Below are 15023 nucleotides of genomic sequence, written 5' to 3' on the forward strand. Positions count from 1 at the left end.
AATTTAAATTATTTTGCGCGTGGGACGCGGGCGGCTCAGCAATCTGTTTGGTTATGATTTTTATAATTTACTTCAACAATTTATTTCGTTCATGAAAATAGATCTTTGTTATTTATCGATCTTTCCTTTAGAGCCAAAATGGCTTTTACTACATTGAATAGTCTGAACATTTTGTATTTAACATGTTCCGGTGTGCAATGTTAATCTCCAATTATATTATACTTACTTACTTAAAATGGACTGCTACTTCGTAGAAAGTTGTTTTCATTTTTTGCCCTTTCGTTCGATATCGAAAGAGTATTCAAGTCCCTCAGTTACCTTTGAAAAGTGTTTTTTCAGCAGCAATTACCAATCTGTAATATTTAAGTCGCTAAACAAGTTCAAATCTTAGCCATTTTCTGCCAACGAAACTTTTTAAACAACGAACCACCGTCGCTGCAGCTGCAACAAACTAAAGATGCATACTTTCCCAAGTCGTCTTATTGGCAGCAAGTCGAGAAAATTAAAGGCTTTTAATTTATTTAACGTCCTCCCGTGACACTTTGACATTGGTTGGGAACGAACTGCCCTGATAGCGAACTCCAGAACTTAGCTAACAAATTAAGAAGAATGGCGGAACTTAAATTAAAATCTTGGAAAGAGTTCCGACTCAATTTATGCTTGTTGTGTATTTATAAGCCGACAGGGGGTTGTTTAGTGGTGGCCCTCTGGCCATTCGTTTTAAAGATAGGTAAATGGAATCTTGATGTCTTTTCAGACAAAATTTGAGCTATGGGTTGAAACTGGCTGTTGTATCCACACTGAAATTATTACTTCTTTCAGTAAGCTTTGTCAATATAAGCATTTTCATAGAGCTTGGTAAACTAAGAAAAACTATACTGCTTACCTACATATTTTTTGTATGTCTTATGTCCTAAATAACTATATTTTTTTCTATTAAATTAGTGTAGGTACATTGTTTTATTTCATGTCTCCATAAAATAAAAATGTTAATTCTCTCATATTTGTCACAATTTCCTTTTTAACCGGCAAACAAGTGCAAAGAAACGGTACACAGTGATACACCTCGTGAACACTAAAGGAAACCTGCTAGTTTCCGAGAATCGCTTTTAAAAAATATTCCTCATTCAATTCGGCGAGCGGCAGATTTATTCAAAAGTACAAACTCCTCTCTTTTCCGCTCATATTTTCCGTTTATGATAATTTAATTCTGCGGACATTCCTTTAAGTTTATACTAAGTCTAGCTTTCTGGGGCTGCTACCTCATAATAACAACTGGTTTATCGTTTCACCCTTCTGTTGTGGCCAGGGAATACGCGGAAAACGATGATATGGCTGTAAGTGTACAAAATACGTAATAAGGTAGATGTAGGTAATTGAACTTGATCGATCAGTTAGTTGGTTCTTAGAGTTTTCTATGTATATCTGTATAAATATCTATAGCTTAAAGTTAAAAAAAAGTTTATGTAATATATTACATCGATCCGGACTATCATTTGTACTTTGTGAGCATGATATTTCGTTAAAACTAAATTGGTAAACTCTAGGTTACAAGTATCGCAAATCATTCTTAGACCAGTTTTTATGAGTCGTTTATAGTTTAGAAGTTATACATAATTGTTATGGCTTACGTAAATGTAGGAGGCTACATATTAGTAGACAGTAGCGCCGATCATCAAGATTTACAACAAGGCGGTGAACCGCTTATCGAATTACCTATCGACATTGTGTCTTAATAATCCTAATCACCCACTGGCTTTTGGCTGAATTTTTATTAATCATTATACATTTATGTGTAGGTCGTCTGAAAGAAAACTAACTCCTTCTTTTACATCAATGTATAATTGTTATTCCATTTCCTAGCCCCACAATTCTGGTCAGTGCCTGCCGGACTAATAAACAGTATGGCGGTGAAATATGGCTCCACAACGCCAACAGATTCGTGAATATAGCTAGCCTTATATCTCCTCTTCAGTGTACTGAGTGCGTTATAAATTACAGTTTTTCCACGAAACGATAATGTGCAAGAAAAAATATAAAACAATGTTTGCGCAGCTGTAGTTAAACAATCTTTGTAAACAGGTTATTGCAAAGTTTGTGAGTTACACTCTGTCCCATTCTGATTTAAGATTAAGTTTTGATTGTATTTAATTTGTTATTAATACTTACTTTTGATACGTAGGTATTTTTGATACACGATGGAAGAGTGAATTGTACGAGTGATTTAGGTACTTAAACATTCTATTATTCTTTGAAGTCCCAACTTCAGAACTCCATTTCATATACGTACAGGCACCGGCGAAATAAAAATGACAAATTACAATTCAGAATACTGAGCACCGATTTTCAATGAACAGGAATGAATTTATTATGCGGGAATTTCCCTCTTTTGTCACTTGTTTGAGTCATTGAGTTACATAGCGCTATATTACAGTGCTTATTGTTGCCCTAAGGCCTACCTATTGGGCTAAAAACGTAGCCTGGGACGTCCCACGCTACCCTCATCCAGCCCTACGGCCATGGTGGTACTAGAGCGGTGGTGTAATCGCGCATTTAACCTAATTTTGGTTTAACCTAATAATAAATAAGTAAATTAATAAAAACCAGGTTAACTGATTACAATACAATACAATACAAATCATTTATTCAAAACACAAGTGATTAAATTCGGTGCAAAAAAAAATTATAATAAGAAATTAGAGGCAAGCTAAGTTATTACAGATGTGATGAATTAAAAACCAAAGAAGTTATTGCGAAACTATAGCAGAACTATCTCTGCTACAACTGATCGGCCCAGTATAAATACAGGGTGTTGGAAAACGAAATACGAGTAAGGAGACCCAAGCTAAGTTTACGACCCCATACATTCAAGGTTTTTCCGCTCCAAACGTCAGGAGCAAGCTAAACGATATTTCTGCGTAATGGATCAATACTTTTACGGTTTACGTAGTTAAGCTAGGTTTAGTGTCGTCATAACTCTAAGTACCAGATAGGGAAGTAAAATAGGATTTTTGTGCGCTTACCGCGATAGATATAGGTATAATATCTGTCTCGGTATATCTACAAAATACTTCGATCAGTGTGTCCTACCGGTCATGACTGCTGAAACGTGGACACTTACAGTGGGACTGGTTCACAAACTGAAAATCACTCAGCGGGTTTGGTATGGAAAGAGCTATGCTTGGAGTCTCTCTGAAAGATCGCATCCGGAACGAAGTTATCCGAAGAGAACTAAAGTAAAGTAAAGCAGTCCACTGCTGGACGTAGGCCTCTCCCAAAGCACGCCACTGGATGCGATCTATAGATTTCCGCATCCAACCTTTCGCACGTTGTCACCCTATCTATCCGGAGGGCGTTCATACCTATACTGTCAATGGTATTTGTTATGTTGAGTATGAAATTTACATCTAAAAAAAGTTTCCGCTTTTAACCCTATTTTGTTTTAGAGCATCACATGCGATGAACGTAAATCCTCAGCACCCGGTATAGGCCGCTAAATTTCATACAACCTGGGTGCGGTAACCGGCTATAACGTCTATATTCTGTGAATAATTTATCCGTTCGCAACGGAACATGCAACATTGTAACATGCGGGGTTGCCAGATTGGAGCCCTCGTCTCCCGAATTACCGCTACCTAGTACAATATCGATATGCATAACCAACGACATTTTATTACGAACTAGAAGATGGAGTGTCAGTGCAAAAGAAACATAACACCCCACTTCTATCTCTGAGCCGAGACATCCTACCTTTAATTATTTTTATTATTATATAGGTATTAACTATTTTTATAAAGTATATACCTATTGCTAAGTATATTATTAATATTACTTACGAAGTTTAATATTTTTGTGCCTTTCTGCAAGTATGTTGCAGTTCTACGATTTCCTCCCACAGTTTTGCATAATACCATCCTTTCTTATGAGCACTAACTATGACACCTTTTGTAGATTGCCCTTGCATATCATAATTTAGATATATACTTTTCTTTGCAATTATTGTCTATCAACTAATTTAACTGAGCGCAGCCCTTGGCACAAACACACTAATGTCACTCAACTATGTAGCCTATAATATCAAATTAGATTAAGTAGTAAGTGTGCAGGTACCCGACCGTGATAATGTTTATTATTTTATATTACCTGTGAATCCTATCATTGGCCTTACTGTATGCTTATATTAAAATGTATGTTATTTAAGTTACGCTGTTGGTTTCGTGAATAAATAAATAAATAAAGTAACGTTGCAAGATTTATACTATACAGGGTGTTGGGAAAAGGGTATACTAAGCCGAAACCAGCATGTGCAGCATGGTATATCTAAGCCTGAAACTGAATTCAGAATTCCTAAATTCGCGAAAGAAATATTAATTTTCCATAGAAACTTAGTAGGTCACGTGACTTTTTACTATGGAGAATGAATATTTTTTTTCGCGAATTTTGAAATTCTGATTTCAGTTTCGGCCTTAGATATACCATGCTGCACATGCTGGTTTTGGCTTAGTATACCCTTTTCACAACACCCTGTATTTAAGTCAATGACTTTATTAAATTCATATGAATTATATTTTACCACATCATAACGTGTTTAGAACGGAATTAGATACATTACTGTACCTATAAAGTGCTTAACAGCTATTATGTTTTAAAGTTTTCATGGTAAGGTATATCGTGGTTACAAAATCTTCGAAACTTAATTTTATAACAAATAAAAAATCTGTTACTTACAGTCTTTTAGGTGAAGTACTTATGATTTTGTGCTATGAATCAATTTAAAATAATCCGGCTAATAAGTGAGAACTGGCAACACCGGCCGCGGGCAGAACGCGAGCCGCTACTGAATGACCGACGATTTATGAGTCTATGAGTCCGTCGTAATAATTTAAACTAGTACAAACAATCCATTGTCATACACAACAAACAGATTGTATGTATGTAGGTATTCAAACTGAAGAGAGTTCAAAGAAAAATAAAATAATAATCAATCAGAAAATGTTCAGACAGTTATACAGCGTGTTGCAAAAAGCCGAAAAGGAATGACTAGAAATTTTAATAGACACGTTTCCATGGGAACTTTATTTGTATGTGATACCTATTTTAATTTAACGCATCATGTTACTGCTTCGTAGACCACGATTGTATCTAGTGTCAAGACAAACCCTTTAGGTTTAATGGCATGTTAATTTAAAACCCTAACTATGTTACACAATGTTTTGTATAAATAAATAAATAAACAACATTTTATATTGAACCACATCATCTACTCAACAACAAGAAACCGTATTTTTCTTGGCGAAGTTCGGAAATACTTAAACAAACATTGTTCCATATCGTAAAATAGACTTCTTTTGTGGAATGAATATTTACCATGACATTGTTTGTTCCAACTTGGTTATTAATTTCTATATTTTACGACGCTGTACCTATACTCGAACATAATAATTGTGAATTTACGATTTCAATTTCGTCAGCAAAATGCATCTAGTTTTGCTGGATCACCGTTGGCTTTCCGCCAATGATCGTAAAATGTATCTATTAAATAGTAGACAACAATTGAACTATACCTACCACATATTTGCAGTGATCACCGAGAAGTATGTAGGTACCTAACTCGGCATCTATGTACCGTGGTGGATGACAAAATATATAAAACATGCGCTCGGATCCGTTGACACGTACGAAAGTATACGTAGGTATGTCTCACTTTAAAAAGCCACCACCAAAAGGCGCATAACTATTGAACAGCTCAGCCGATTTTGATAAAATATGGCTAAGAACACTCGGTAACACACAACATTACCTGTGTCGCTAAAAAATTATAGCGAAAATCGTTTCAGCTATTTTGGAGCTACGCTTCCACCGACAGATACACAGACACCGATACGTCAAACTAATAACACCACAATTTTTCGTCGAGGATTAAAAACAAAGCCATCCCTTTACTACATTGGCACACTGCACTCGGTCCTACCTCCTCACATATTACTGGGTATGTAACATCTCTGCAACTTTTCCCCCCGTGTCTGTATCAGCTCACATCTGTATCTCGACATGACGCGGTGAACTTCACTGTAGTTTGTGATGCTGGTAACACCACGGCTACACACGCAGGGTAGAGAAGTTAAGCTTAGTTCAATATAAAAATCAGACTTATAGGACTCTGTTTACAATGAATTTGAATGTTAGGTAGTACCTACTTAGTAGTTAAATATCATTGTCATAGAAAAAGTGGTATAATTATTATGCCAAATCAAAAAAGTCACGTTACAAATTTTTAAGAGGATAAAAAACTGATAACCGATCTCTTAAAACGTGATTTTAGTAACAAGAGATTTCCACAAAATTTTACCAATAAGTACTAAATTTTATTCGATGTTTTAGGCCTTCGGTACTCGTAGTCATATAACTCATCGAAAAAAGTGCTAGTTACCCTTTTGTACCCTCACCGTCCCTAGCACGGGTGTTGCCGCACCAGCTTATTTCACTCGTCTATACAATTTGCTATTTTGCGGCACGATTTTGGAGAGGCTCCAAATACAGTCGGCCTGACTTAGAGTCCCGGCTGCGAGCTGGCAAGCCTGCGAGATAACATTCTTGTATATCAATAATATGCTTTTCATGTTATAAATAAGTCAGAAAAGGAATATTTGGAATACGCTACTACTACTAAATATTAAATGATTTAGGGCTGATTTTTCAATGGTTAGATAATGTTACTAACTGTCTGCTGCTAATCTAATATGCTAACTGTCTAATTAAACATTCAGACGCGACAGCATCAGAATTATTCCTCAAATAACTTTAATCTGACTATATAAAAATCATCAGCCCTTAGTAAGCGGATTTGGAAATGGTTACATTTATAGCTAACCATAAAAGGTGTGAAGGATATTTTGTGAAAATGTATCGAAGGTACACTTGTCCAAAATTAATAATGCACATGCAGATCTTCACACCCGAATCATTAAATCGTAAGAGCCTTAAAAAAACACTGGCATTTTGCACCTTGTTCGAAAGAAATAGGAGTCAATATCATGTGTCACATAATCGAATACAACTAATCTGTCAAAGATTTCTATGCGCATTATCAATTTTGGAGCACTGTATATTGTATACATTTCCTGACATAAAATTAAAAACATACTTAATCATAAACTTAGGTCCTACTGCAATGTGTTAGAGTAGAATAACTCCTGTTTATCCACACAATTAAATTATACCCGAAGAAATCCCCTCTTATAGTTATAACACAGCCCATTCGCGTTAGTGCTTTTAGCAGTTTCGTGAAACGAAAAGTAAACAGACGTACACTTTAACGTACGAAACGTAACGTATAACGTATATATAACGGGATAACGGCTTTTAGCCAACTGTAATGGCTGACGGTAGAATTAATTTATTTGTGACGCAGCGTTCGCGACTCACTTCTAGCTTTTTAAGGGGGGGAGGGGAGGGAGCCCGCTCAAATGCTAAAATGGCGAAGCTCATTTAAAACATGCTGAATTGCACCGAAGACCTAGTCTTGACTGAGTGTTGAATAAAAATGTTCTATGTTGGTTTAATTACGAATTAAGTCCCTCTAGGCAATTGTAGGCATCTATCAAGTGTGTGGAACATGGCACATTGTACCAGTGTTCACCAGTGCACTACGTGGTTTGCATAGAGAGACCGATACGGCCTGGACCAGGGGGTCACTCTTGAAATCGACAAAACGAACGAACGAGAATTGTATCGGCAAACTTTATTGTGGGGACATTTTTTACTGTGGGGACATCTCACACACGGCCATCCGACCCCAAGCTAGGTAGAACCTGTGTTATGGGTGTCGGGCAGCTGATATATCTACACAAATAGATAGATATATACATATTTAATATATAAACAACAGCCAGACACAAGGCAAACACAAAAGAGGATGGGCAAAAATATATGGGAGCTGGGACCACCCTCCAATAGCAATAAGACTAACATCGTTGGATAGGTCTTGTCAATAGGAATAACTTTTGCTTGGACAGCTTTGTTGTCACAGTTGTCCGTTCTGAGATATATGACTTATAAGTTCCGATACTCGCCAGTTCATCTTACTGCTATTGGAGGATGGACCACCCTCCAATAGCAGTAAGATTAACGTCGTTGGATAGGTCTTGTCAATAGGAATAACTTTTGCTTTGACAGATTTGTTGTCACAGTTGTCCGTTCAGAGATATTTGACTTATAAGTACCGATACTCGTCAGTTCATCTTACTGCTATTGGAGGCTGGACCACCCTCGAATAGCAGTAAGACTAATGTCGTTGGATAGGTCTTGTTAATAGGAATAACTTTTGCTTTGACAGCTTTGTTGTCACAGTTGTCCGTTCAGAGATATTTGACTTATAAGTTCCGATAGTCGTCAGTTCATCTTACTGCTATTGGAGGATGGACCACCCTCTAATAGCAGTAAGACTAACGTCGTTGGATAGGTCTAGTCAATAGGAATAACTTTTGCTTTGACAGCTTTGTTGTCACAGTTGTCCGTTCAGAGATATTTGACTTATAAGTTCCGATAGTCGTCAGTTCATCTTACTGCTATTGGAGGATGGACCACCCTCTAATAGCAGTAAGACTAACGTCGTTGGATAGGTCTAGTCAATAGGAATAACTTTTGCTTTGACAGCTTTGTTGTCACAGTTGTCCGTTCAGAGATTTATGACATATAAGTTCCGATAGGATAAAATGTAGTTTTAAAATTAATGGTGGAGGAGTGTTGTGTTTGTGGTCATCGTATATGATGACCTCTTTGTGAAGTGACAGTTCACCTGTCACGCTTATTAAGAAAATGGCAGCTAACAAGCAATTGTATTATTAATTACCGCCAACCCGCAATGTATTTTTGCAGTAAGATGAACTGACGACTATCGGAACTTATAAGTCAAATATCTCTGAACGGACAACTGTGACAACAAAGCTGTCAAAGCAAACGTTATTCCTATTGACATGACCTATCTAACAATGTTAGTCTTAATGCTATTGGAGGGTGGTCCAGCCTCCAATAGCAGTAACATGAACAGACGAGTATCGGAACTTATAAGTCAAATATCTCTGAACGGACAACTGTGACAACAAAGCTATCAAAGCAAAAGTTATTCCTATTGACAAGACCTATCTAACAATGTTAGTCTTAATGCTATTGGAGGGTGGTCCAGCCTCCAATAGCAGTAACATGAACAGACGAGTATCGGAACTTATAAGTCAAATATCTCTGAACGGACAACTGTGACAACAAAGCTGTCAAAGCAAAAGTTATTCCTATTGACAAGACCTATCCAACGACATTAGTTTTACTGCTATTGGAGGGTGGTCCAGCCTCCTATAGCAGTAAGATGAACTGACGAGTATCGGAACTTATAAGTCAAATATCTCTGAACGGACAACTGTGACAACAAAGCTATCAAAGCAAAAGTTATTCCTATTGACAAGACCTATCTAACAATGTTAGTCTTAATGCTATTGAAGGGTGGTCCAGCCTCCAATAGCAGTAACATGAACAGACGAGTATCGGAACTTATAAGTCAAATATCTCTGAACGGACAACTGTGACAACAAAGCTATCAAAGCAAAAGTTATTCCTATTGACAAGACCTATCTAACAATGTTAGTCTTAATGCTATTGGAGGGTGGTCCAGCCTCCAATAGCAGTAAGATGAACTGACGAGTATCGGAACTTATAAGTCAAATATCTCTGAACGGACAACTGTGACAACAAAGCTGTCAAAGCAAAAGTTATTTCTATTGACAAGACCTATCCAACGACATTAGTCTTATTGCTATTGGAGGGTGGTCCAGCCTCCAATAGCAGTAAGATGAACTGACGAGTATCGGAACTTATAAGTCAAATATCTCTGAACGGACAACTGTGACAACAAAGCTGTCATAGCAAAAGTTATTCCTATTGACAAGACCTATCCAACGATGTTAGTCTTAATGCTATTGGAGGGTGGTCCCAATCTGCCCATTGTCATTTAATTTATTTAATTACCTGTCTATACCTATTTCAACTGTGTTGTACCGTGCTACATAAATATAAGTGTCATTAGTTATTATGCTTAATTAGAAATGAGAGTAACCTGCCAACAAACTGTTTTCACAGTTTGGCAGACATTTAATAATTGTAATACTCAGCATGCATTTTTGATAATAAAGATAATAAAAAAAAAAAAAAAAAATGCTCATCACACAAATGTTTGCCTTGGGCGGGATTCGAACCCGAGGCCCTCAGCTTCGGAAGCAGCTTCATTACCGCCTTAGCTACGGTGCCGTCAAACTAGAGCCGTGAAAGCGCTGCAGTTTTGTTTTTTGCTATCGCTGCACTAAACACGGCTCTATTTCGTTGTATTAAGCTAGTAAATTATCACTTAATATTTATTTAGATTTAGACAGTGACCCTCCTGATTACCCGTACGATGTAGCCTCTGGGTAGGTCCATGCATCGGCAGAGTCTATCTATCGCCAATAAGTTACTGCGGGGTCACTCTATATAACCATTAAAGAAGTTTCGGAGCGCTGTATCCTGCCGATCGAGCGAAAACTCTCGTTCGCTTTTCGTAATTATAGAATAACTAGCTGTTCCCGCGAGCTTCGCTTCGCCTTTAAAAGTTTTCCCGTGGGAATTCCGGGATAAAAAGTAGCCTATGTTCATTCAAATCCGTTCAGTAATTTTGGCGTGAAAGAGTAACAGACAGACACAGTTACATTCGCATTTAAAAAATTAGTTAGGATAAATCTGCAGCTAAATTTGTTTCTCACTTTCAGGCAGGCGGCAGCTGAAGATGCATTAATTTATTTTTTCGAGTCAGTATTTGACCCTCATTTAAGGTAGTGCAAGACTGGCATATAAATGAAAGATTTTTAGATAATATGTCCTAAAAAGTATGTCAGCATGCCATTTAAATGGCTAAAATGCCAGCTGTGAGAGAAGAGTCGTTTTCTAGTTATTTAGGTAGCCATATCGGAACCTACCCTGGCTATGTTGTAGGCCCCTTCTGTATGTCAGAAATTGTTAATGCTGTATTACACAGACATTACAGTTTGTCACTCTGATCAACTTTATTTCTATCTTTAAAAACACGCTTTCAAAACCTTTTATGTAAACCTTCTTAAAACAACATACACTGCACTAACCCTGTTAGGTTCGTTTAAAAACGTTAGCAAACAAACTTTAATAACTTTCTAAAATGGAGTCCCAAAGGATATCCGGTGGTCATTTATTTCTTCTGCCAACTTTATATTGTGTCACTACAGCCAAGTCTCTTTTTTGTAAAACGGGCTCTCATACTCGTATATTACTTCTGGTTTAATTACACCAGCTAGGCTTACTCTTCAAACTTTAATTTATAAACAAAATCTGTGTAGCTCGATACTATTATATTTTTCGGTTGCATTTTGGGAGGTAACGCAGGCGAGTCACTCACTTTTCACACAGTTGTACTCACGTGATAGGTCACCGTATCGCCGTTGACTGAGTTAGTAAGAGGTGACTACGGGGATTACGGTCGTGACTGCCGTGAGCATTTTATTTCTTTGTGTGTGTTTATTTTTGGTGTGATGCTGGACACCGAATAAAGATTTTTTTATAAGTATATATCATGCCTAAATGTATTTTGGGATATTTTGAAATCCATCGTAGGTATAACAAGTTTTTAAAAAATGTTCGCAGCTATACAGGATGTTGCAAAAAGGGTATACTAAGCCGAAACCTACATGTGCAGCATGGTATATCTAAGCCCGAAACTGAAATCAGAATTTCAAAATTCGCGAAAAAAATATATCATTCTCCATAGTAGTAAAAGTCACGAGACCAACAAAGTTTCTATGGAAAAGGTTTTTTTTTTTGCTAATTTTGAAATTGTAATTTCAGTTTCGGGCTTAGATATACCATGCTGCACGTGTAGGTTTCGGCTTATAATCCCCTTTTGTCAACACCCTGTGTAAAATATATTGAAATCTTGTCGCAGAATAAATAAAAAATACAAAGTATGCACTAGTTAAAATAAAAATGAGAGCATTAAAAAAACTCGTTAAATTCATAATTGAATTCAAGTGTATCCGTGTAGGGGTTAAAATGTTAGAAAGTATGATACTTATATTTTGAACTGGTTAGAAGCAAGTTTAGCGAGCTTACTGTCTGGACAAGTTAGGAAGGTGAAAAATTAACTATAACACACAAGGGGTTGCAAAAAGGGTATACTAAGCCGAAACCTACGAGTGTAGCATGTTTTATTTATATCCAAGCCCGGAAATTAAATCAAAATATCAAAATATCATGGATTAGGCGGCCCCTAGACGATTAATTATATTGCACAATTGTCAATATTGCGCAATATAATTGATCGTCTAGGGTTAATATTGAAGATTGCGCTAACGTCATTTGGATTAAAAAAAAATTGCACAATATTATTGTAGGTCTAGGGTCCGTCTTTGAGATCTTGTAAACGCTTTTCTGCTCAATTAATAACAAATAGTAAGTAAGTAACATGTAAAAACATGCAGTAAAGCTAGACGAATTAGCGTCCTAACATCGGCTGCAACAAACCAAGGCTGTAAGCGATATTCAAACTTAAAGGATCATCAGAAATACTATATGCGTGTTAAAACTTAATCGTATAACACTTCTTAGTGTTGTCAATCCAACTTATATCATACACGTAAATGTAAGTATAGATGCATACATGATTCTTACATGTTTGTGATGTACGGCTATACCAATTTATATGAAATTCAGCATTTAGTAAGCTGACAACAGGGTGTTTAACAGATAGCCTACTTTTTATCCCGGCATTTCTACGGTAAAATTTTAAAGGCGCGTCAAAGCACGCTGAAAAAGCTACTGGTTCAATAAGTCTTACATGCACTAGAATCTAGTTCATAGCACAAGGCGTGGCTTTGTTTCGGCGTTGGTCGTTAATCTCTACTCAGCTGGTTGCAAAATGCTGCCGCTTAATTAGAGGAATTGGGACAAAATTCAACTTACAAAGATATATATATTATAAAAATGCAAATAAAATTTAATTATACAAATGTCCTCTGCTATCCTCATCCACGACCGGTAGAAATGACCCAGCATGCATTCAATAAACTAATATTTATTTTACAACATTTATTTAATGAATTTTACTAACGGTTAAAAACCTTATCAACGTTTTCGCAGTTAACCTCTTCACATTTATGTGTGTTTCAGGCAATTTCAGCCTCCATGCACTTCAGATAAGAATCGCACGATTTAATAGAATCAAATAGGCTCTTATACACGACGTACGTAGCATTTAATTAAGTACGATGAGACGTGAAGCAGAGAGTAGATGTAGGTAAAGATATTATACCTAATACCACTAATGATACAAGACAATACACTGTTGTTTTGATAAATAAGTTTTCTAACGACGATTAAAGAAAAAAACAACCAAAAATCAAAATACAAAATTTCCCTCTTGGTGGAAGTAGTACGTTTCTTTGGAGCCTTTCTGGTACATACTAAAATGTCTGGAATTAGATACACTTTGGAATATAAATAAATGTAATAGACTACATTCATGACCATAATATTATTCTTAATGGAAACCCGAAAAGATTCCGAAAATCCATTCGGACCATTTAAATAATTTTCACAAAATTTTATTAAGCGTTCCATCTAGCCGCTTACTTAATCTTTGTCAATATGCAAATTAGACTTGTAGGTATACGAGGACGCTACCTATGTACTTGGTAATGCCTTTGTCTTTGCAGGCTACTTCTGGGTACTGTCTCTTGTGTTTCGTACTCATCGCCTGCTCATATGCCTAGTTATAGTTTGCAGGATTATTAATTCATTGAACTGAAATTAATATGTTCACAGCATACTTAGACACAATATTTTGACTATGGTTTTAGTCCTTATTTCGTCTGCAAACTTTACGTTCCGTGACATCCTTTGAGTAAAAATATATGAACCTACTTTCGTATTAAAATATAGTTGGTGATATCACGCACTCTAATACCATGTGGCGATGATTTTGGGGTGTGCAAGAAATTTGTTCATACCACTTTTGGAACATAATTGGATGAAGAAGAAGAAGAAGATTGGATACCTAATACCTAGTAATTTAAAATGTACTCTTGGTATACTCAACTGCTCACCCTGTCACATACACAAGCTATTAATAACGAGTGAACTTAATAAAATATCTTACTAAGATTTCTAAAACTCACTGACAAATCCACATGTCTACAGATAAGATAACACAATACACACTAACATCCTTTTAAATTAAAACTCTCGTGATGATAGCCGCGCTGAGTATAATGCTTTAGGAGATTCCGCTGAAAATCTCATTATGAGACAAGAAGCTGGTTCCGTATTCAGGGATACAAAGCTATTGCAAAACGATTAGGGCCTTACCACAAAAACTTAGACAGTATTTAACAGATGTTTAGCGCTGTCAAACGCCTACGAAATCTGTCGAATTTCGTTTTACACACTTGTAAAACGGTGTTTAAATTTTTTTGTGGTAGCACAGTTATTGTCTTTTAAAATAATTATAGTGCGTACGAAAGGGCCTTCCCCGAGTGATGTATCAACTGTACTTTACATACCTATACGCTGGGCACACCCTGCGGCTTCTACACGGGTACGTTATCGACGTAGATAAACGTCATATCGCGTTTCACTATAAATACAGCGCTGTGATTTGTGGAACGAATATTCAACGAGTTTATCGACGTCGATAACGAACCCGTGTACCGGCCACTGAGCAGTCGGCGACTGCTGCTTCTCTGAGTGGCTAATCCGACCGACTCTAGACCAACTCTTGTATGTGTAAAAAGAAGAAGAATATTAGCAAAATAATTGTGACAGTTGTCATTGAAAACTTTAAATTACCTTGGATGACATATTCCAGACATGGACATGTCCTATTCCAGAAAATACAATATTTCTATTTCCCAAGCAGCGGCAGCGTCATAAGGCCTGGGTCTCCTATTTTCGCTGTAGGTCGCGTCCAGCGTCGCGCC

This window comes from Plutella xylostella, chromosome 7 (assembly GCF_932276165.1).
Source record: "Plutella xylostella chromosome 7, ilPluXylo3.1, whole genome shotgun sequence".
Classification (NCBI taxonomy): domain Eukaryota; kingdom Metazoa; phylum Arthropoda; class Insecta; order Lepidoptera; family Plutellidae; genus Plutella; species Plutella xylostella.